This window comes from Tiliqua scincoides, chromosome 7, assembly GCF_035046505.1.
Source record: "Tiliqua scincoides isolate rTilSci1 chromosome 7, rTilSci1.hap2, whole genome shotgun sequence".
Classification (NCBI taxonomy): domain Eukaryota; kingdom Metazoa; phylum Chordata; class Lepidosauria; order Squamata; family Scincidae; genus Tiliqua; species Tiliqua scincoides.
In genome coordinates this window covers 73794055-73816187 of record NC_089827.1, presented here as the reverse complement: position 1 = coordinate 73816187, position 22133 = coordinate 73794055, and the positions used below count along the sequence as shown (strand labels likewise).

Here is a 22133-nt window from a genome sequence, read left to right as displayed (position 1 = left end):
GAGGCAGACAGTTTATTTGCAGGCCAGTTAATTAAATTAAAATGACCTGGGTGATGGACTGTAGCTCAGTGCTTATAAAATCACAGAATTGGAAGGGACCCAAAAGGTCATCTAGTCCAACCCTCTTCCTGTAGCAGGGAATCCTCCCACAGCATCTCCAACTGGTGCCTGTCAAGCCTCTTTTGAAGATCTTCAGTGAGAGAGAATCCACTACCTCTCTCCACAATCTGTTCCACTGGTAAAGCATATGGTTTGCATGCAGAAGGCCCTGTGTTTGGTCCCATATCCTGGTGTTGAGAAATAGGGTTGAGAAAGTCCCCCATTGAAGACCCCGCAAAATTGCTTTCGGGAGACAGCACTGCACCAGATGAATCAATGCTCTGACCTGGTATAATGAAGTTTCCTATGGTTGGCAACCTTCAGTCTTGAAAGACTATGGCATAAGCACCCGGTATTCCCAGGCGGTCTCCCATCCAAGTAGTAACCAGGCCTGACCCTGCTTAGCTTCCGAGATTAGACAATATCATATATTCCTCAGGTTTCAGGCCTCATTAACTTGAATGAATGAATATGAGAAGCCAGAATGAGATTTGCCAGAATGATGGCCCAATCCTATACTGATCAGTCACTGGTGGTGCTCCTCTTCCACAAGTCAGTCCTAAAAGGTGCTCCCACAGCACGTGAAGCCATAAGCCTTCCTCTGTACTCTGAAGCAGCATGAAGATGATGACGATGATGTAGGTAAGTTGGCGGAGGAGGCGGGAGGGGGTGGGACGAAACAGGGGCAGGGAACAGTGGAACAGGTTGGCAATGGGGCAGGGGGTGAGTGGTTTGGGTCCAGGAAGGGGACATGTTTGGCAGCAGCAACAGTCTCTGAATCTTAACCCCCTTTTCTGACTTGATCCCATAGTGCAGGTCCATGTGGACCTGCTCCAGCTATATAACTAGTGAAGGTCTGAGTAGACCCCATCCCATGCTGCCTGGGAGGTCCCCTGAGACCTCCTGAACTCGCACTGCTGGATGCAGTCCCCAGCGCACTGCTGGATGCAGTGGTAGCCATTTTGGCGGTGGGGGAAAATAGGATTGGACTTTGAGATGACTTCAACTAACCGCAGAGCTTCCCAGGACGACAGGTGCTCATGTCATCCATCTCCGGTTATATACCTTTCAGCAGGTTCAGCGCAAATCTCTTCATTCCCATTTTGTGAGATGACAATTCAGAAATAACATGTTGCAAGTCAACGTGGGCACTGACTTCAGGGGTTTGCAACGGACTATCTCAGAGTGTAAACAGATTCATTCTGAAGTGCTCTGCTGAATTAATTGCCAACACCCATCTCACTCTGAAATGCCTAATTTACACTTGGTGGAAAGTGCTAATTCCCTGATCTAACTAATAAGAATGTATAACTACAAATGAATTAAAGCACAAAACGAAGCACATGGTACGTGGAGTTTGAATTAAGAATACCTCAGCATTTTCACTGTTAATGACTCTAACTTCCTGAGTGACCACCACTACTACTACTACTACTACTACTACTACTACTACTAATAATAATAATAATAATAATAATAATAATAAACTTTATTTATATCCCGCCCTTCTCCCTAAAGGGACCCAGGGCGGCTAACAACATATAAAAAAACACATTTAAAAACATAAATTAAGACAAATAGCAGATAAAAACATTAAAAACACATTAACAGCGACCTTAAAAAACAGTAGTCAGATTAAAAAACAGAATAAAAAGAGTACAAAAGAGCAAGTCACAGAGGAATCAGACCTGTAAAAACTACAAAATAAGTAAAAAATGTTAAAAAGGCCAAAGAATCAGAAGGCTTGTGTAAACAGCAGTGTCTTCAGGCCTCGCCGGAAACTGTCAAGAGAGGGAGCCATTCTCAAGTCAAGGGGAAGGGAGTTCCATAATGTTGGTGCCACTACCGAGAAGGCCCTTTTTCTTGCAGCCGCCCCCCCGGACCTCTTTGTGTGGCGGCACTTGTAAAAAGGCCTTCTCTGATGACCTGAGATGGCGAGCCGGATTGTACGGGAGTAGGTGGTCTCTAAGATATCCTGGCCCAGAGCAGTATAGGGCTTTAAAGGTCAAAACCAGCACCTTGAATTGGGCCTGGAAACGAATGGGCAGCCAATGTAGCCCCCGGAGAAGCGGGCTGACAGAGTCAAACCGCCTAGCTCCGGTGACCACACGGGCTGCCGCATTCTGCACTAATTGCAGTTTCCGAACCGTCTTCAGGGGCAGCCCCACATAGAGCGCGTTACAGTAATCTAACCTTGATGTCACCGTGGCATGGATCACCGTGGCCAGGTCTGCACGATCCAAGTACGGCCGCAGCTGGCGCACCAGCCAAAGCTGAGCAAAGGCCCCCCTAGCCACAGCTGCCACCTGGGAATCCAGGAGCAGCTGCGAGTCCAGGAGGACCCCCAAGCTGCGAACCTGCTCCTTCAGAGGGAGTGCAACCCCATTCAGAGCAAGCCGATAATCCAGCACCTGCATCGAGGATTACTACTAACAACAGCTTTGACCTTGGGTACACAACAGATTTGTTTCACTGAAGTGCTTCTATGCAATTGGAATGGGAGAGAGAGAGAGCAGTTGCTACATTGGTACCAAGCAAATAAAAGATAAAATAGAAATAAGATGGTTGTTTTTATGGAACCAAACCTCGTTGGTGGAACTTGATAAAGAATTCCATACAAGCTGGACCCTGGAAGACTCCTATACACACATGGTCTTGTGCATACATAGTAATTTAAATACATGAAGTACGTGACAAGAACATTTTGAGCACTTGAAGTGTACACTTGTGAATATACAGGTTAAACCGACAAGAAACAGAGAGAAATGCAAAATACTGTGAAAGCAGAAACCATTTAAGGCAGCGTTTCCCAATCTGTGGGTTGCGACCCAATGCCCCTCAGAATGCCTGGAGGAAGCGACCGGAAGCGACTTCCATTTATACTTCTGTGGGCATTCTGGGGCCCACAAAGGCCAATGGAGTGGGTCTGGGCCCACACGACCCAGAGGCAGCCTCCAGGGACTCCCAGGAATGGTTTGCAGCACAGCAGAGAGTTCTCTCTCTCTCTCTCTCTCTCTCTCTCTCTCTCTCTCTCTCTCTCTGACTGTCATTTGCTTTCTCTTGCCGCAGCCCACTGCGAAAGACAAGGTGGGTCACAGCTCTAGAAAGTTTGGGAACCCCTGATTTCAAAGAAGAAGACTATTCCTGTGAGTAGTCTCTCCTTATGGGTACACTTCCGACTGAGTGACCCAGAAGATACCACTTGTCACCACAGTTGTCCGAATGCAACATGTACCCGAATTAAGCAATTCTTTGGAATTGCTGAGGGCATCTCTACATTGCCAACTTTCATCCATTTGATACCAGCCGACGTGCTGCACTATCTCCAGGGATGATAAGGGGAGGGGTTATTTATCTACCATAACTCCAGATTATACTGCTCCAGTGAATGGCAGGGAAACATGCTGATGTGGACGGGAAGGCTCAGGTAGCACCCTTTATGACATTACAGCAGTCAGGGGCAATGGAGGGCAAGGGATGTGCAGTAAGTATAGAATTGGGCCCTTAAAGTGATAGCTGATTGGGATCGCCAGCATCACAGGTACTTAATTTGCCTTTCATTTCATCTTGTTGCGCTCTCTCTCTCTCTCTCTCTCTCTCTCTCTCTCTCTCTCTCTCTCTCTCTCTCTCTCTGCACTCATTTGCTTTCTCCCCAAAATCATGCATCTTTGGCTGGAGAGCACAAGCCCAAATCACAAAGGGTGACTTCGGAGTACTGTCTCTGCTTTGATATGGAGAAATGGGCAAGTTATTTTCACAAATGGAGAATGAAAGACCGCCCAACGGCAGAAGACAAGCAGATAAAGAAACCTGAAGGATTCAATAATCATACACTCCACCGCCCCCCCCAATCTTTCTGTTTTATTTATCTCTTCATCTTTTGCCGCTGGCCAGTCTTTATTAGAAGCATTTGGTTTCTGCTTTGTTCGATGTGGTGGCATAGCTAGAGGGGGGGCAAAGCAGTACGTTTTGCAGGGAGCCTCACCGCAGCATGCAGGCATGCCCTCCCCTTCAAAGCCATTCTGGGCCTCTAGATCAAAAGGGAGGCATATGCCTGGCTCTGAAGGGGAGGAGGAGGAGCTGCTTGCATGCTGCAAGGAGGCTCCCTGCACAACTTAGTACTTTGCACCCCCTCCAGCTATGCCACTGGTTAGATGCTGAATAAAAATGAACCCAAGGAAAGACTGGGCTTTAAAAAAACAACAAAAAAACCCTGCAATAGTGGAATGTTATGAGCATGAATGTGCTCTGGTGTTAAAAGAGAATTCCAGAATCTACAAGGACGTCAATGGATGTAATTTCCTCTTGGTCTGACTCACAGGCAGCTGGAGACATGAATTTACAAGTCCTGCAGGTTTCCTCTCCTGCCTGCCTGTGATATCATATTAAAAATTAGTTTGATGGTGAAAGGATTCTGTACTGAGGCCCTCTCAATGTGACAATTCCTTTTCCTCTGTGCCAGAGGCAGGTATGAAATCACCCACCCTATTCATATGGTACCTGAAAATAAAACAGAGTCTGAACTTGGGTGTTGGTTCATCCTTGAAGTTTCTTTTCTTGTTTACAATTAAATGGGATCTTGGGTGTCCCACCATGCCAGAATTAAAGCTATTTTTGCTGAGTACCAAGATGAGGACCACTCAACCACCCGTTCTTTTCCATGCGACCTCAAAGTCCTCTACCACTTGCTTCTGGCACATCTGGGCCTTGTGCTGAAACTTTATGGCACTTTTGCACCAGCGTGCTGGTGGAACATGTGCTCTGCTGGTGCAGGCCCTTGTTAGGATTGGGTTGTGGATCACCAGGAGCTTCTAATACCCTACTATGTGCCAATGCCCTAAGGCGGTATTTTAGCCAGGGTTTTCAGGCCAAGGCTAGAGGTTCTTTTGGATCAGTGGATGGAGTCTCCGTCCAGGGCTGTTAGGAGAGAGATTTATTTGGCAAAAACTTAACAGCATCTACTTACAGGAGCGCCTTCAGCATCTAGAGGCACCCCCTGGCACAGCGGGCGACTCTTCAGACAACACAGCCTGAGAGTGTCCAATGAGGTCTGAGAGCAGAGGTTTTTATAGGTCAGCTGTTTATATCACTGCCTTATCAGGAAATCTGTACTAACTGGCAGGAGATGAACTACTTGACAGCGGATGATATATGTTCATGGCCACCATTAGGGAGAGGGGGCTGCCCAGGTGCAGCCAGATGGAGGTGCAGGTTCAGCTAGATGGAGAATAAACAGAGCCAGGGGTCAAGAGGTAGACACTCCTTATCGCCTTATGCTCAAAACATGAGCAGGTGCAGCAGTCGAGGCCCTTGGTTGGAGTCCAAGTTCTTGTTGCTTTGTATGGGAAGAGCTCGGCAAGTAAGCTGGCAGTTCCCAGGGTCTGGGAGACACATGGAAGATGGTTGCCAGGCGCCCAGGGTGGAAGAGGGTGGGTGGGTCTTGCATCAGGGACATACGGTGCAGGGGCAGTAGGTGAGGCAGAACTGCTCTGTTGTAGTCCGTGGAGAAGCACCGCACCTGCCCTGACCGCTTACACCAAGAAAGCAGGTGTGAGGAGAGCCTCTTTGTGTGTAAGGAGAGCCTCCTCAGGTGTAAGCCAGCGGGGTAGCTGTGGTGCTTTTCCACAGACTACAACAGGGAGGTTCTGCCTCACCTGCTGCCCCCTGCACCACACCAACCATCCCTGCTTTGCACCAACCATCACAGGTGGCAGTTCCCAAACTTTCTAGTGCCACCACCCACCTCATCCTCCACGGTAGGTTGTGGCCTGGTGCTCCCTACTGTGCCACAAAATCTTATTGGGAGTCCCTGGAGGCTGCTTTTGGATTGCGCCAGGCCCTAAACCGCTCCATTGGCCTCCATGGGCCCCAGAATGCCTGCAAAAGCATAAGGAGAGCCCTGCCAGATCAAGCCAAAGGACACTGTAGTCCCTGCATCTCACACTGGCCCACCATATGCCTAGGGGAGCACACAAGACAACAAGAGACCTGCATCCTGGTGCCCTCCTTTGCATCTAGCCTTCTGAGGTAGCCTACTTCTTCAACCAGGAGGTTGCACAAACCCATCACAGCTTGTAAACTGTGATGGACTTTTCTTCCAGAAATCTGTTCAATCCCCTTTAAAGGCACCTTGGTTGGGCACCTTCACCACATCTTGCAGAAACGCTACCCTAAAGTGTATTTATCTGAGACATCTAAATAAGTTGACTGAACTCTCCAGGCACCTCTGTCATATCTTGGTATCAAGGACTTTTATTTCTGCCATGGCTCTTGTCCTTTGACAGCTCTAGAACCAGCAGAAATACAGGAGGCAAAATTTACCTTCATGCTGGGAAAAGTTGAATTTTGTCATGCATGTGTTTCTTTCCACCTGCATAGGTCCGTCCAGACACAGGACTTCCTCAATCTTCCAATACATTGGGGAGCAGCAAATGGTGCCACGTTACCAGATAGGCACCCAGCCCACCTACTGCTCCCCAGGGCTCAATGCCAGCGCAAAGCAATCTCCAATTCTTTGCAAACTGAGTATAATACTAATGTACTTTGTGAGGATAACAGCCTAATCTCAATTGGTTGCGCCATATCCAGCGCAGGTTAGGAGGTGGACTCATGCCCCCTTACCCCAAGTAATGCCCCAGTCACCTCTAGGGGGCTAATTTGCTGGCGCAGATCCAAGCAGCCTGGTGTCACATTGGGTGCTCGGGATTGGGGAATGAATCTGGCCTAAGTACTGGAGGTGAGTCCTACCCCCCCTCCCTCAAAGGGCCCAATTCTATACTTACTGCATGTCCCTTGCCCTCCATTGCCCCTGACTGCTGTAATGTCATAAAGGGTGCTACCTGAGCCTTCCCATCCACATCAACATGTTTCCTGCCATTCACCAGAGCAGAGTATTCTGGAGTGATGGTTGATAAACAGCCCATCCCCTTAGCATCCTTCGACAGTACGTACGATCTCATAATCAATTTGAATCTGAACATGGCTCCCATGGTGATGTTGTTTGATGTTACTGTAGGAAGCCTTCCAAACGTTTCCACATTTCTTGCCGTCATTTTATGACCCGCTGCTCATTTTGTTTGGCCACATCACTGGAAAAGAGTTCCTGCTCCCCCCACCCCATTGGAAAATAGCAACTGAAATGGTTGCATAGAGCTGCAGTGTTCCAAGGCAGTTGACAAGGCATGACGAGATTTGGCTGAGTTTCTCTTTTGAGCATGGCAGATAAATGGATGGCCCTTTTATTCTGTACTGGAACACATATTGTCTGCATATAATCTTATAAGTTTGTTTTGGGGGGAAAAAGAAACTATTAAACGAATAAAAAATAATGTCATGTCTGGAATTTTCTTTTATTAAGTCATTTATGTATTAAACACTAGTGTTGAAATTATATGAGGATATCTAAATCTTCCAGTGTTATTTCCCTACCACAGGATCTGGCTGTCTGAAGCAAACAGTCACTGTGCAAATGAATACTGCACTTTTCATTCTAATGCCTGCTAGTCACCGGTAGACAGATAATTCCCTTTTTTCATTAACAGTACATTATCCGGTGATGGATGGCGATTATGTAAAATAGCTCCTCTGATATACTTTGTTGAAAAAATAAAACAAAAAAGTAGATGGCAGTATTGTCTTTAGACCAGGGGTGCTTACACTTTTTTGGCTCGAGAGCTACTTTGAAACCCAGCAAGGCCTGGAGATCTACCAGAGTTTTTTTACAATGTTCGCGCCATCATAACATATAACATTTATGTGTACAATGTATGTTGGTGTACCTTGCATAACCACATGAGCCAATATTGCACAACACAACATAATTAACTATAAACATTTTTTGTTATTACTTGAGTTTACTTTGATGACTTGCACTGAAGTGAATCAGCCAAGGTTGCATAGTCCGGACAGTAGCTGCTGACAGCCAGCCTCAAGCACACTTCCAAATGTTCATCAGTCATGGTGGAACGGTACTTGGACTTAATGATCTTCATGTAGGAAAAGGCTGACTCACATAAATAAGTGGAGCCCTTCCTGCCTCAGGTGCTCTTATATCCCTGAGGGCCCTATTGCCTTCAAGTGGCTGCAGCTGTGCAGCACACTCTGCTGGATGCCCAGGCCTTACCCTTAAAGGGGCCACTGCTGACACCACATCTACCTCCTCACCAGATCTTCCTCGATTCCAATACAAGTGGGGGGGGGAGCAGATCTCTATACAGACCAGTGTAAAAACAGGGAAAAGGTGTGGGGGAGGGAAGATCTCTATATAGACATCACAGCAAGACCAGTGCAAAACCCCTTGCACACAGAACCAACAGATGGAAGTTGGGGGGGCAGATCTCCATACATACCAGTGCAAAAACAGGGGAAATGTAAGTCAGCCCCAGTAGAGTCAATGGGGCTCACTCCCAGGGATGCATGGACGGGAGAGAAGCCTGCCAGCAGCTCCTCTCCAGGTCTACTCACGAGTCAGCCCCAGTAGAGTCAACGGGGCTCACTCCCAGGGATGCGTGGATGGGAGAGAAGCCTGCCAGCAGCTCCTCTCCAGGTCTACTCACGAGTCAGCCCCAGTAGAGTCAACGGGGCTCACTCCCAGGGATGCGTGGATGGGAGAGAAACCTGCCAGCAGCTCCTCTCCAGGTCTACTCATGAGTCAGCCCCAGTAGAGTCAACAGGGCTAACTCCCAGGGATGTGTGGATGGGAGAGAAGCCTGCCAGCGGCTCCTGTCCAGGTCTACTCACGAGTCGGCCCCAGTAGAGTCAACGGGGCTCACTCCCAAGGATGCGTGGATGGGAGAGAAGCCTGCAATCGACTCATTGTGCCTCGTGATCGACCAGTTGATCGTGATCGACGTATTGAGCACCCCTGCTTTAGACTATTATTTCAGCAAGGACAGAGTTTCCTGTTTGTGCATACAGGTGGGACCTTGGTATTCACTGGGATACCCTCAGTGGGTACCTAAATCAGGGGATTCTGGGGTCCACCTTTAAATGCCTTGTAACACTGTACAGATTCTGTACTGCATTCAGCCACTAGATGGAGTGAATAATTCTATTAGATCAGAGGTGTCCAAATCTCTGGACACTCATTTCATACCAAGGGCCGAATAGCATTCATGATGCCTGCTGAGAGCCAAAAGTGATGTCATTAGGCAGGAAGTGATGTCATTAAACAGATCACAACCAAAAATAAGCACTTTTTCTCACTTTGGAACTCATCAGCTACAAATGACAGAAGAGAAAATACGCAAATCTTGATCATATTTCAAGATATGTGAGAGCCCAATTTTCATGTGGTCTGCCCTTTCAGCAGTAACATTGCTCAGCAGCTGAGAGCCTGAGGGCTAGATAAAAAGCTTCTGTGGGCCGCATCAGCCCCCTGGGCCTTATGTTTGACACGATTCACCCCCATCTAGTGGCTGAATGAGGTGTACAAATGCATTCTGGGGCAACAATAAGATGAGTAAGAAACCCAGAAGTGGGTCTTCAAAGCAATCTTTAACCCCGAGAAGTTTGCAACCAGTACAGTTTAACAGCACAAAAGTAGGAAATGGGATTTTGATGCTTTCCCCCCCTTCTTACAAGGCATTTAAATGGGGGACCCCAGTATCAGGGGTGAGTCAAATCAATGGGTGCCTAATCAGTGGATACCAAGGTCCCACCTGTACAAAGAAACAAGTGATGGTTTGAAAAACCTCCTCCATTTTTGATGAAGAAATTCTCATTGCCAAAAATGAGGAGGACATTTGTCACTTTTGATGGGGGGAATCCATGAAAAGAATTCATGAAATATGTGATTAAAAAAAAAAAAGTCCCAGGCTTGCAAGAGTGCAAACATTGTCACAGTTTTCCTCCCCTCCAAATAAAAATAATAAAAAAAAAAGGCTCCCAGCACCGTGAACTTCAAAAGCACCAAAAGACCTGGGGTTGGATGGACAATTTCCATCAAACCAAAGAAGGAATCCACTATTCCATATGAGCAACTAACCCCTCTAGAAAAACCCACTTCCCCAACCCCATGACTGGAAATTCCAGTTCACTTCAATCGAAACATATTACTTCCTAACTAGCATTCCCCTACAGTGTAGGAGTTCTCAAACTATGGGTCTGGGACCCTCCAGTGGGTCATGACCCAATTTTGAGTGGTTCGTGAAACTGACAGGGCAGATTAGGCTTGGTAAATCAAGGGTGCTATGGGGGGTTAAGCACTGCTGACCTGTCACCATCATAGTCACACCCCTTAGCATTCATAAACCAGGCAGAAGGCCTCTAAGGCCTCTGCCTTACACCATTCTCACGCCAGAGTCCTAATCAGATCAAAATGCTCTGCTCTCCCACAACCGGGTCACTTCCTATTTAGCTCACAATCAACTGAAGAAGAAAAAAGAAACAGCAGAAACATTCACATAAGAACATAAGAACATAAGAACATAAGAACAGCCCCACTGGATCAGGCCATAGGTCCATCTAGTCCAGCTTCCTGTATCTCACAGCGGCCCACCAAATGCCCCAGGGAGCACACCAGATAACAAGAGACCTCATCCTGGTGCTCTCCCCTACATCTGGCATTCTGACTTAACCCATTCCTAAAATCAGGAGGTTGCGCATACACATCATGGCTTGTACCCCATAATGGATTTTTCCTCCAGAAACTCGTCCAATCCCCTTTTAAAGGCATCTAGGCTAGACGCCAGCACCACATCCTGTGGCAAGGAGTTCCACAGACTGACCACACGCTGAGTAAAGAAATATTTTCTTTTGTCTGTCCTAACCCGCCCAACACTCAATTTTAGTGGATGTCCCCTGGTTCTGGTATTATGTGAGAGTGTAAAGAGCATCTCCCTACCCACTCTGTCCATTCCCTGCATAATTTTGTATGTCTCAATCATGTCCCCCCTCAGGCGTCTCTTTTCTAGGCTGAAGAGGCCCAAACGCCGTAGCCTTTCCTCGTAAGGAAGGTGCCCCAGCCCCGTAATCATCTTAGTCGCTCTCTTTTGCACCTTCTCCAGTTCCACTATGTCTTTTTTGAGATGCGGCAACCAGAACTGGACACAATACTCCAGGTGCGGCCTTACCATAGATTTGTACAACGGCATTATAATACTAGCCGTTTTGTTCTCAATACCCTTCCTAATGATCCCAAGCATAGAATTGGCCTTCTTCACTGCCGCCGCACATTGGGTCGACACTTTCATCGACCTGTCCACCACCACCCCAAGATCTCTCTCCTGATCTGCCATCCATTCACAATGGAGAGAGGTGAAAAGCAGTGTGCCCCAAGGATCTGTCCTGGGATCGGTGCTTTTCAACCTCTTCATAAATGACCTGGAGACAGGGGTGAGCAGTGAGGTGGCAAAGTTTGCAGATGACACCAAACTTTTCCAAGTGGTGAAGACCAGAAGTGATTGTGAGGAGCTCCAGAAGGATCTCTCCAGACTGGCAGAATGGGCAGCAAAATGGCAGATGCGCTTCAATGTCAGTAAGTATAAAGTCATGCACATTGGGGCAAAAAATCAAAACTTTACTTATAGGCTGATGGGTTCTGAGCTGTCTGTGACAGATCAGGAGAGAGATCTTGGGGTGGTGGTGGACAGGTCGATGAAAGTGTCGACCCAATGTGCAGCAGCAGTGAAGAAGGCCAATTCTATGTTTGGGATCATTAGAAAAGGTATTGAGAACAAAACAGCTAATATTATAATACCGTTGTACAAATCGATGGTAAGGGCGCACCTGGAATATTGCATCCAGTTCTGGTCGCCACATCTCAAAAAGGACGTAGTGGAAATGGAAAAGGTGCAAAAGAGAGTGACTAAGATGATTACTGGGCTGGGGCACCTTCCTTATGAGGAAAGGCTACGGCGTTTGGGCCTCTTCAGCTTAGAAAAGAGATGTCTGAGGGGGGACATGATTGAGACACACAAAATTATGCATGGGAAGGATAAAGTGGATAGAGAGATGCTCTTTACACTCTCACATAACACCAGAACCAGGGGACATCCACTAAAATTGAGTGTTGGGAGGGTAGGACAGACAAAAGAAAATATTTCTTTACTCAGTGTGTGGTCGGTCTGTGGAACTCCTTGCCACAGGATGTGGGAACGGCATCTGGCCTGGACGCCTTTAAAAGGGGATTGGACAAGTTTCTGAAGGAAAAATCCATTATGGGTTACAAGCCATAATAGTAATAGTAATAATAATAATAATAATAATAATAATAATAATAATAATAATAATAATAATAATAATAATAATAATAATAGTACAGGTATTTATATACCGCCTTTCTTGGTTGTCAGATTTCTCCTCAGACTTTAATTCAAGGCGGTTTACATAGGCAGGCAATACTAAATCCCAATAGGGATTTTTACAATTGAAGAAGGTTCTGTCTTTCAAGAACCACAACATTTCAGATGGATCTTTTATGATCTGGTATCCCATTCTGGCCTCCATTTTCCTCCCACACAGGCTGACAGCGGCCAAAGAGCAGGTGGAATAACTCAGCTAGGCTTGTCAGCTGCTTCAAGGTCTCGCCGTTCACGGTGCCGGTGGCCTCGAACTGGCGACCTTCGGATGTTATCTTCAGGCAAACGGAGGCTCTATCCTCTAGACCAGACCTCCTGCCCTCAGTGCGTATGTGTAACCTCCTGATTTTAGAAATGGACTATGTCAGATGCAAGGGAGGGTACCAGGATGCAGGTCTCTTGTTATCTGGTGTGCTCCCTGGGGCATTTGGTGGGCCGCTGTGAGATACAGGAAGCTGGACTAGATGGGCCTATGGCCTGATCCAGCGGGGATGTTCTTATGTTCTTAACTATAAATGATTAAAACAGAAAACCAATTAACAATGACAAATCAGTCAAAACAACAACAGATTAGTGCTGTATAGCCAGGAATAATACTCCAAAATGAGGAACTGTTCACAGGGGAGTCTATGGAACTATTGAATATAATTTGCCCGTCATTTTTAATATAAATTAAAAACACGCTTAGCACACTCTACCTACATTTCTAGGGCCGATTCAACAAAATTGGTGGTTTGCTGGAAGAAGGGGGGGGGGGACACTAGAATTGGTTTATAAGAGTTCTACATATTTGATTAGCTGATTATTTTTCTGGGGCAAAAAAGGATGTCCTCAAAGGGGAGTGGGAGGGAGCAGGACTTCTCCTAGATCCGGAATGATGATGCCACCAGCAGAAGCACTCAGGCACTGCCGTTGAACATTTGCCAAGGGACTTTAGCTCTTCAGGGAGGCCAACTGAGAATAATGCCTAGGACTCATCTTCCCCAAGGACTATCTGAGAGGCAGTATGTAGATCATGTCCCATTAAGGCTGCAATCCCACCCACACTTTCCTGAGAGTAAGCCCCATGAACAAAATAGGACTTACTTCTGAGTAGACCTGGCTAGGCATGTGCCTTAAGGCAATAATCCTATGCAAATAGACATGGAGGAATCTAATGAATACTAAGGGACTTTTGAATGAACACAAAGAGACTACCACTCTCAGGGCCCGATCCTATTCAACTGCCCAGCACTGATATAGCCACAGTGCAGCCCTGAGGTAAGGGAACAAACCTTCCCTTGCCTTAAGGAGGCCTTTGTTACTGCCCCCCCACCCCTACCCCCGCAGGATGCAGGTCATGCCCTATTGGCACAGTTCCATCAGTACTGGAAAGTTGGATAGCATTGGACCCTATTTTTATATTTGCTTGGGATCATTTTAAATACAATTTTCCATTTGTATACATTTGCTTTACAACGACTGCAAACCACTCAAAGAGTTTGGGATGAAATGAACTCTTCGAATGAATTATAATTAGACTCCAAGCAGAAAGAATTGCTAGGAGAAGAAAAGCATTCTAAGAAAGAAAATTACGGTTGATTTTTTTCTGTTTGTTCCAGTCTTAATAGGACATGGCTATGGAAGTGAGGCTATATCATGAGTGTCGTATACGTCACACTCCCAGGGTTTTGGGGTGCTCAGAGTTGTTGGTTCTGAACCCTAGAGGCCTCAAAGATCACTGTTCAGTAGTACTGCCACCACCCTGTAAGAGCCAGTGTCTCAGTCCAGGGATACTGAGACCCTGTAGGCTTAACTATATCCCTTGTAGCACTTTCTTTACTTAAAGTCTCAGTCCTCAAATTACTAGTCCACAATGAGGATCAATGAACCAACATGGTAAAAGGATTTTTACTTTATTAAGTACATAGGATTACAAAAAGTTACAAAGGCAGCAAATGCTAGAGGCATAAAAACTTCTAGGAAACGTAAGAGCATAAAACAACAAAGCTAACTGGCTAACTCTGTTATTCTCTGACTCTCACCTGGGTCAGCTTCTTTTGTATATCCTTAGGTCAGTTACTTATGGGCCACATGGTCCTGGCGGGGCAGGATGTGCACCCACCTCCTATCTCACCAAGAGACAAGGAACAAAGACCCTGTCCTCAGAAGCGGGGCTGGATGCTCGCCCTCTCAGCTCTTCCCTCCCCCCTGGAGATCTGCAGCTGCATTCCATCCTTGATGGGCATCTTTCTGGCTGCCATTATCACCTTCCATTGAGTTGTAAATTCCTAGCAGCTAGGACTGCAAGCCCCTTGCAAGCCCCTTCTGTGTTACTGGGTTACTTTGGTTCAGGCTTTGCAATGCTACTAGGCCCGAACTGCACATATTCATGACAATGAGGAGCACCTGGGAGAGATCCAGTGTTTGTGTTGGGGGCAGTGGGCAGGCCTGTCCAGGTCTCATCCCTGGAGCTCCCAAAGGAGTGACCTCTCTCCTTGGTGGCCTGGCTCCTTATGAGCCCAGCCACTGGGTTGGAGAGCCTCTCCCATTCTGGACACATGGCCCACCTGAGGTCTTGCAAGATCTCAGGCCAGACAGAGCATCAGCCAGGCACAATCTCGCCACTGACACCCCACTCACAGCACAATCCCATCCAATTTCCCTGCAATAGTGCAGCCTCAATGCAGCCCGGAGGTAAGGGAGTAAATGTTCCCTTTACTGCCTCTCCACCAAAGGATGCAGCGCATGCCCCACTGGCACTGCTGCACCAGCCCTGGAAAATTGGATAGCACTGGGCCCTTAGTGGGCATTCTCCTGGCACAACAGTTTGCCGTCCCGTCCCCCCCCGGATCTGCCCCTGGGAGTACCATCTCTTTGAAACCTACCACTACACTACTGGCCAAGAAGACTTGCTGAAACTGACGCAAGACATTCACAGGGAATAAGTAAGAAGTTCCTTTGAAGAAATGGACTGAGCCCAAATAAACTGTTCTAGTGCAACCTGGACAAGACCTTGTCCTTTTTGTTATTTGTACTGGTGCCATTGTCTCAGTGGGACACATCCCCTTTCAACTTTAATTGCCATGCAAGAAAGGAGGGCATCACTACCTCCCTTCGCTCCATAACTGTGCAGCATTTAAAGTCAACAGGGAAGCAGTCCTTTCCAACTTGAAATGCCATGTGAGGGTGGAGCATGGAAAGGGGCTAGCAAAGTGCTCCTTCCTCATGTGACATTTAAAGGGAAAAGGATCCTTTAAATGCATTGCTTAGATAAAGTACAACAAGAAGGTAAGGCGCTTTCAGGGGGTGTGACAGATATATTCTCCATCCATTGCCTACCAGCCCTGTGTTCTTTCCTATAGCACATGAACTGCGGAAGTCCACCCAGACTTTTTTGGTGGGCCGCTGTGAGATACAGGAAGCTGGACTAGATGGGCCTATGGCCTGATCCAGTGGGGCTGTTCTTATGTTCTTAACTACAATTCCCAGGAAGCCTTGCAGGTCTCTTGTTATCTGGTGTGCTCCCTGGGGCATTTGGTGGGCCGCTGTGAGATACAGGAAGCTGGACGAGATGGGCCCATGGCCTGATCCAGCAGGGCTGTTCTTATGTTCTTACGACTTCTTAAGACTCCTGTGCAAGCCGGTTCCATCAAAAGTCTTTCAGCGTTCGGGTATGGTTTTGGATAGAGCAGCTGCACAAGAGCTGAGTATCAGCAACTCTTGAGGAGCAATGTTCTGGGGAAGGCAGCCAGATGGGCAAGCTCTAGTTGTTCAGGGGGTCACTTGGATAGCTAGACCTGCAAGGCTTGCTACCCGAGGCTGCTGGTTCAAATCCCATTGATGTCACCTGATACATTGGATGTTGCATCTTTATGTGCGTGCGTGTGTTCTACGTGCATTCCTGTGTGTGTATTTATAACAGGGCTCGTAATAGATGGTGACTGATTATTTTAAAATATCACCACATCTGCTATGATATTTTTTTTAAGTTTCCCCATTTTTAAGTTTAGTCGATGTGCTAGAATATTTTCTGATAGAGCAATCTGTTTATGCACAGCAGTAAAAAAAGAAAAAAGGTCATATAAAGACTCCCAAGGAAGCTTTTTTTCTTCCAGAATGTGGAAAAACATGTAGAATTGGTAAGAAATTATATTTAAAGTGACGCCGAAAGCTCCACTCCTCAAAGGGTGGTCCTTTTGATAGCCTCCTTCTCAGGGTGAAAAGAACACAGAGGCTTTTCATTTATCTCACACAGCTTGACGAAGCCACCAGATGGAGGATGCGACCCAAGTTCAACCCATATTTTGCAGCAGCAAAACTTGAGCAGATGAAAAGCTTTGCCGGTTCGGTGCCGTCCATTTTCTCTTGGTGTTGGACCTGAGGCTGAAGTCTTTGATGCCTCTGCAAAAGTTTGTCTATAAGGCATGATCTTTATAGTTGCCGCACACACTAGAGCAGGGGTACTCACACTTTCAACTTTAGGGATCCTGGACCTTTAAAATTGTGTAGGAGAGATAATTTCAGCAGGTTCAGCTTGTCATCTGTGGGATGACAAGTTGCACCTGCTGAAATTCTCTCTTCTATAGAAATTCTCTATTCTCTCTTCTCTATTCTATTCTCTCTTGTTGTGATGTGATCAATCTCTGTCTTCATTTTGGTAACTTTGAAAAGGACGTGATCAAAAGGTAGAGATGAGTGGACAGGATGGTACCTCTTATACATGCTACTGTCTTACACACAGATCTAGAGCCCAATTCTATCCTTCCTCCCCACCCCCACCCCCACTGGTGCATCTGCACTAAAAAAAGATCATGCTGTATCCATGGAGTAGCTAGAGGGGGTGCAAAGCACTAGGTTTTGCAGGGAGCCCCACTCCAGCATGCAAGCAATGCCTCCCCTCCCCTTCAGAGCCAGGTGTGTGCATCCATTCAGACTGTTACCCTGCACATGCCTGATCTCGTCTGATCTCAGAAACTAAGCAGGGTCCAGCCTGGTTAGTACTTGGATGGGAGACTGCCTGAGAATACCGGGTGCTGTAGGCTTATACCATAGTCTTTCGAGACTGAAGGTTGCCAACCAACCAAAACCAGTATGCTTCCATTTTGCTTCCCAAACCCTGAGTGGCTCCAAAAGGGAGGGGCAGAGGCCACTTTGCACTCCCTCTAGTTGCACTACTGGATGCAGCATGCTCCATTTTAGGAGCATATAATATAGGAGCATATTATATATATAATATATACATATAATTTATTATAGAAAATCATATAACAATTGACCCCAAATCAAGAACCTCCAATGGTGTACAGAAGCATCCTGGCTCCTGGGGTTGGACAATGTGGTAATGCAGAAACTTCACAGCCCTCCCCCCCCCCGTCATCACGTTGCCCCACTTGCCCCGGACACGCCCCCTGCTTCCAGACTGGCCCCATTTCAAAGCTGTTCAGATCCAAGGAGGGCGGGTGGCCCCAATTCAAGGCACTTGCTGCTTCTAGCAACATGTGCCCCCCCTACAAAGAGCCCAGGAAGCATTGGAGTGCCGTGGAGGGGAACGTGTCACGCCAATCGCCCCCCCCTGCAAGCCACTGGCCCCCCTAGCCCCCCCCAGCCACCCTGCTCATCTCCTACTTGGAACAAAACAATCCATGCAAACCCAATGCAGGCAAAATGAGAAAAAAAACAACAACAGAGGAATAACTTGGCTGAAATTCAAAAGAAATCTTTAGCATCCTCCCCAAATTGAAAGGCTAGGGGGCAGCTGTGTCTCATGTGGGAGAGAATTCCATAGCAAGTGGGATGACCCCGAAAATTAAATATTAAATGCAGCAGCAATCTTCCTCAGTCATCAACTCATCTTTAAGAAAGCAAACATCATCCGGAATGTTGACATTCCAAAATAAAATGAAGAGACTCCATTTGAGGATAAATTTATCATTGGTCTGTTTCCCTTCCCAGATTTTTTCCCAGATGTGTTAATTAATTTTAACTAGATACATTACATATCCAATCTTGATTAACCAGTCCAATGTAGTTGGAGATTCTCCACATCCGCCAGCCATCTATCTAGCAGCTGCTAACATCTACATCATCATATTTTGGTCTTCTGACATTGCAATCAATATCGTGTCAGAAAAAAAAACAGAATCAGGGGATTTGCTTCTTCTCGGTGGCGTAGCTAGAGGGGGTGCAAAGTACTAAGTTTTGCAGGGGGTCTCACTATGGTGTGCAAGCGGCCCCCCCACTCCCCTGTGGAGCCATTCCAGGCGGTGGGAGCAAAATGGAAGTGTGCACCTTCCGGGACCGTTTCACGGAGGCCTTCTGGGGAGAAAAAAGGGAGGTGAATGCCAGAGCAGACCCAGAGAACAGGGGTCCAAAGAGGTAGGGGAGGGACTGTTTGCATGCCGCAGTGAGGCTCCCTACAAAACTTAGTGCTTTGCACCCCCTCTAGCTACACCACTGCTTCTTCTGTAATATCTTTTAAAAATCATAAAGTGCAAATCAGTTAATGTATACAGTATTTAAAATAAATTGCTATTGCATGGTTTGGGGGCTTAGATGGACTTATGTTCAAGCGACATCGTGTGCATTTTCTATAGCCAGGCATTGGTAAAAATACAAGGGAACTGCATGAATGCTACCACTTCATCCTCATTTGTGCGCAAAAATAATTTTCTGCTGCCACCTTGTGGCACTGCCAGTTTATGACGCTTTTTTGCCTGTTTTTTTTTTTAATCATATTATTGAATCAAATGAAAACAGATCAATTGATCTAGATCAGGGGTGGCCAACCCATGGCATGCATGCCACTAGTGGAACATGAACACTTTCTGAGTGGCACATGCAAAGTTACCATATATAAACAGCGGTTTGTAGTTTACTTGATTTCATTTCTACTCCTTACACAGCACGACCTGAAATGTTCTTAACACTGCTGCACACTCAAGGCAACTCTGCTTGATTTGCTCTGGCTTGAAGATGGGAGAAAGGCAAGAAAAAAGTGATGGACAAGAGAGAAAGTTAATAGCGTGGAAAGCTCTACTTCTGCAAGAGAGCTGCAGTGGGGAGTCACTCGCTTACCCAAGAAGGCCTGATTGGTGGAGCGCTGAAAAGGTGAAGGGCGAACTGTGGAAGATGGTAGGGGTAAGAGGGGCAGCACAGAAATGGCTGATGAGATCAGTAAAGCCCAGGTGGCCCAGCTGGGCAGAGAGACCATCTTGCAGAAAAATCATCTGCAAAGAGATCCCAGCTAAGATCGTCTTTGAGGATGAGAAGGTGGGCAGGTAGAGTTGGCAGAATTGTGCAGAAGGGCAATGAACCTATTTTATATAGACCTTGGAACAAGTTGCATGCATACCTGTTGAAAATTTGACTATGTAATATGTATTTTGGACTGTAGACCGCAACTGTTACCCTGCACATGCCCGATCTCATCTGATCTTGGAAGCTAAGCAGGGTCAGGCCTGGTTAGTACTTGGATGGGAGACCGCATGAGAATACTGGGTGCTGTAGGCTTATACCATAGTCTTTCGAGACTGAAGGTTGCCAACCAAAGTGCCGCATGCAGAGGACGCTGTCGTAGCAGTAATAAACACAAATAACATGCCAGAATAAAATCATTGTCATAAATAGAATGTTAAAACATGGATTGTACATTCTGCAAAGCAGTGGTGTTGCTAGGGGATGCAGGCCGTACTGGGTGATGTGCCCAGAGGGAGGTGACACTATTGGGCAAAATTTTTAAACTCTTAGTTTAAACTCTTGGGCTATGCCAGATGCAAGGGAAGGCACCAGGATGAGGTCTCTTGTTCTCTGGTGTGCTCCCTGGGGCATTTGGTGGGTCGCTGTGAGATACAGGAAGCTGGACTAGATGGGCCGATGGCCTGATCCAGTGGGGCTGTTCTTAACTACAATTCCCAGGAGGTCTTGCAGGTCTCTTGTTATCTGGTGTGCTCCTTGGGGCATTTGGTGGGCTGCTGTGAGATACAGGAAGCTGGACTAGATGGGCCGATGGCCTGATCCAGTGGGGCTGTTCTTATGTTCTTAAACTACAATTCCCAGGAGGCCTTGCAGGTCTCTTGTTATCTGGTGTGCTCCCTGGGGCATTTGGTGGGCCGCTGTGAGATACAGGAAGCTGGACTAGATGGGCCTATGGCCTGATCCAGTGGGGCTGTTCTTATGTTCTTATGTTGGTATTTTCAAACAATACTATCATGTTATATATCAATCAATGCATGATTTCATGAAGAATACAGTGAAACAAACCACATTGAAATATCTGTAGTCTACCAAACTTTGTAGCCCAAAAACCAGTGGGGTGGAGGAATGCTGCATCACCATACCCTGTGCCCAGGGCATTGCCCCAACCACTGCATGGAAGGAGGTCCATGATACAGGTGACACGCTGGCCTCCCATACCGGATGATGCAAACCCTAGTGCCGCCACAAAGTTTCCTTCCTGTTCTGAGTTTGCTATCAGTTCTTCAGGTCTGCGTTGTCGAAACAATGTACCTGGAATCACATAGTAATTGGCTACAGTGGGAGCAGGCTTAGAATGAAGCAGGTGCCTGAGGAATTGCAGGCTTGTGCTGCTAGAATAACTTAATCTAGGACTTTACAGAGATCATAAAGCATTTCAGATCCACTGAAACTCTCCACGATAATTTGGACCAGTTGTGTTTGCTTTTGCCTGTAGCTTGTTTTGCACAACTTTTGTCATTAGAACTAAGAAGCACATCTTGGACAAATCCACATTGTCTTGGGGGGGGGGGGTGACCACTAGAAACTTGGCATAATTTCTCATTGTATTCTGTTAATTTTCACAGGCAAATCTCATTGGAACATCGGCCAGACTGGATAATTCCAGCACATGGGCAGGAAAAGGGCGAGGTGAGAGAGGGAAGGTGGTGATGGGAGGAGGAGATGGGGCAGGCAGTAGCGTAGCTAGAGGGGGTACAAAGCACTAAGTGTTGCAGGGAGCCTCACCACAGCATACAAGTGGCCCCTTCCCTTTCCATTAGGAGCCAGGCGTTTGTCTCAGTTTTGTTCCCACTGCCCAAAATGGCTCTGAAGGAGAGGGAGAGGGGCTGCTTGCTCGCTGCGGTGAGGCTCCCTGCAAAACTTAGTGCTTTGCATCCCCTCTAGCTATGCCACTGGGGGCAGAGGATGGGTGGATCAGGCCCAGGAGGGGGTGAGATCAGTGGCACTGGAAGCCTAACCCTCTTCCCGGTCCCAATCTGCCTGCATGGATTAACTTGGACATGGTTCAGCAATACCCTGGGACACGGGGACAAATATCCCCTTACCCCGAGGAGAACTCCAGCAGCCAAAAATCCCCTGCAGGATACAACAGTAGCCTGCCAGTGTTGCTACATTGCCACACAGGATTTAGATAGGATTGGGCTGTAAGTTGCCGTGGGCGTAGGCCTTAATACCTCTGACATCATGATAAAGCCAGTAGCTGCATACACACCAACGTGTTTCACTTGCCTCTACTGCTCACCATATACCTGACAAGAATCCTGCAGGTTCACAAGCAGCCTTTAGCTTGGTAAATTACTCTGCACATGCCCAATCTTGTCTGATCTCGGAAGCTAAGCAGGGTCAGGCCTGTTTAGTACCTGGATGGGAGACCGCCTACAAATACCGGGTGCTGTAGGCTTATACCATAGTCTTTCGAGACTGACGGTTGCCAACCATTTTTGTTTGGAGATCCAACCTTATTTTATTTATTTATTTATAAATTTATAACAACACAGT

At 46.9% G+C, this 22133-nt stretch overlaps 2 pseudogenes; both read left to right on the top strand.

Annotated features, from left to right (window-relative positions):
• The first annotated feature begins 17304 nt into the window (after positions 1-17304).
• Positions 17305-17422, top strand: LOC136657696 (5S ribosomal RNA; annotated as a pseudogene).
• Positions 17423-19772: 2350 nt separating this feature from the next.
• LOC136658067 (5S ribosomal RNA) lies at positions 19773-19889 on the top strand (annotated as a pseudogene).
• Positions 19890-22133: the final 2244 nt, after the last annotated feature.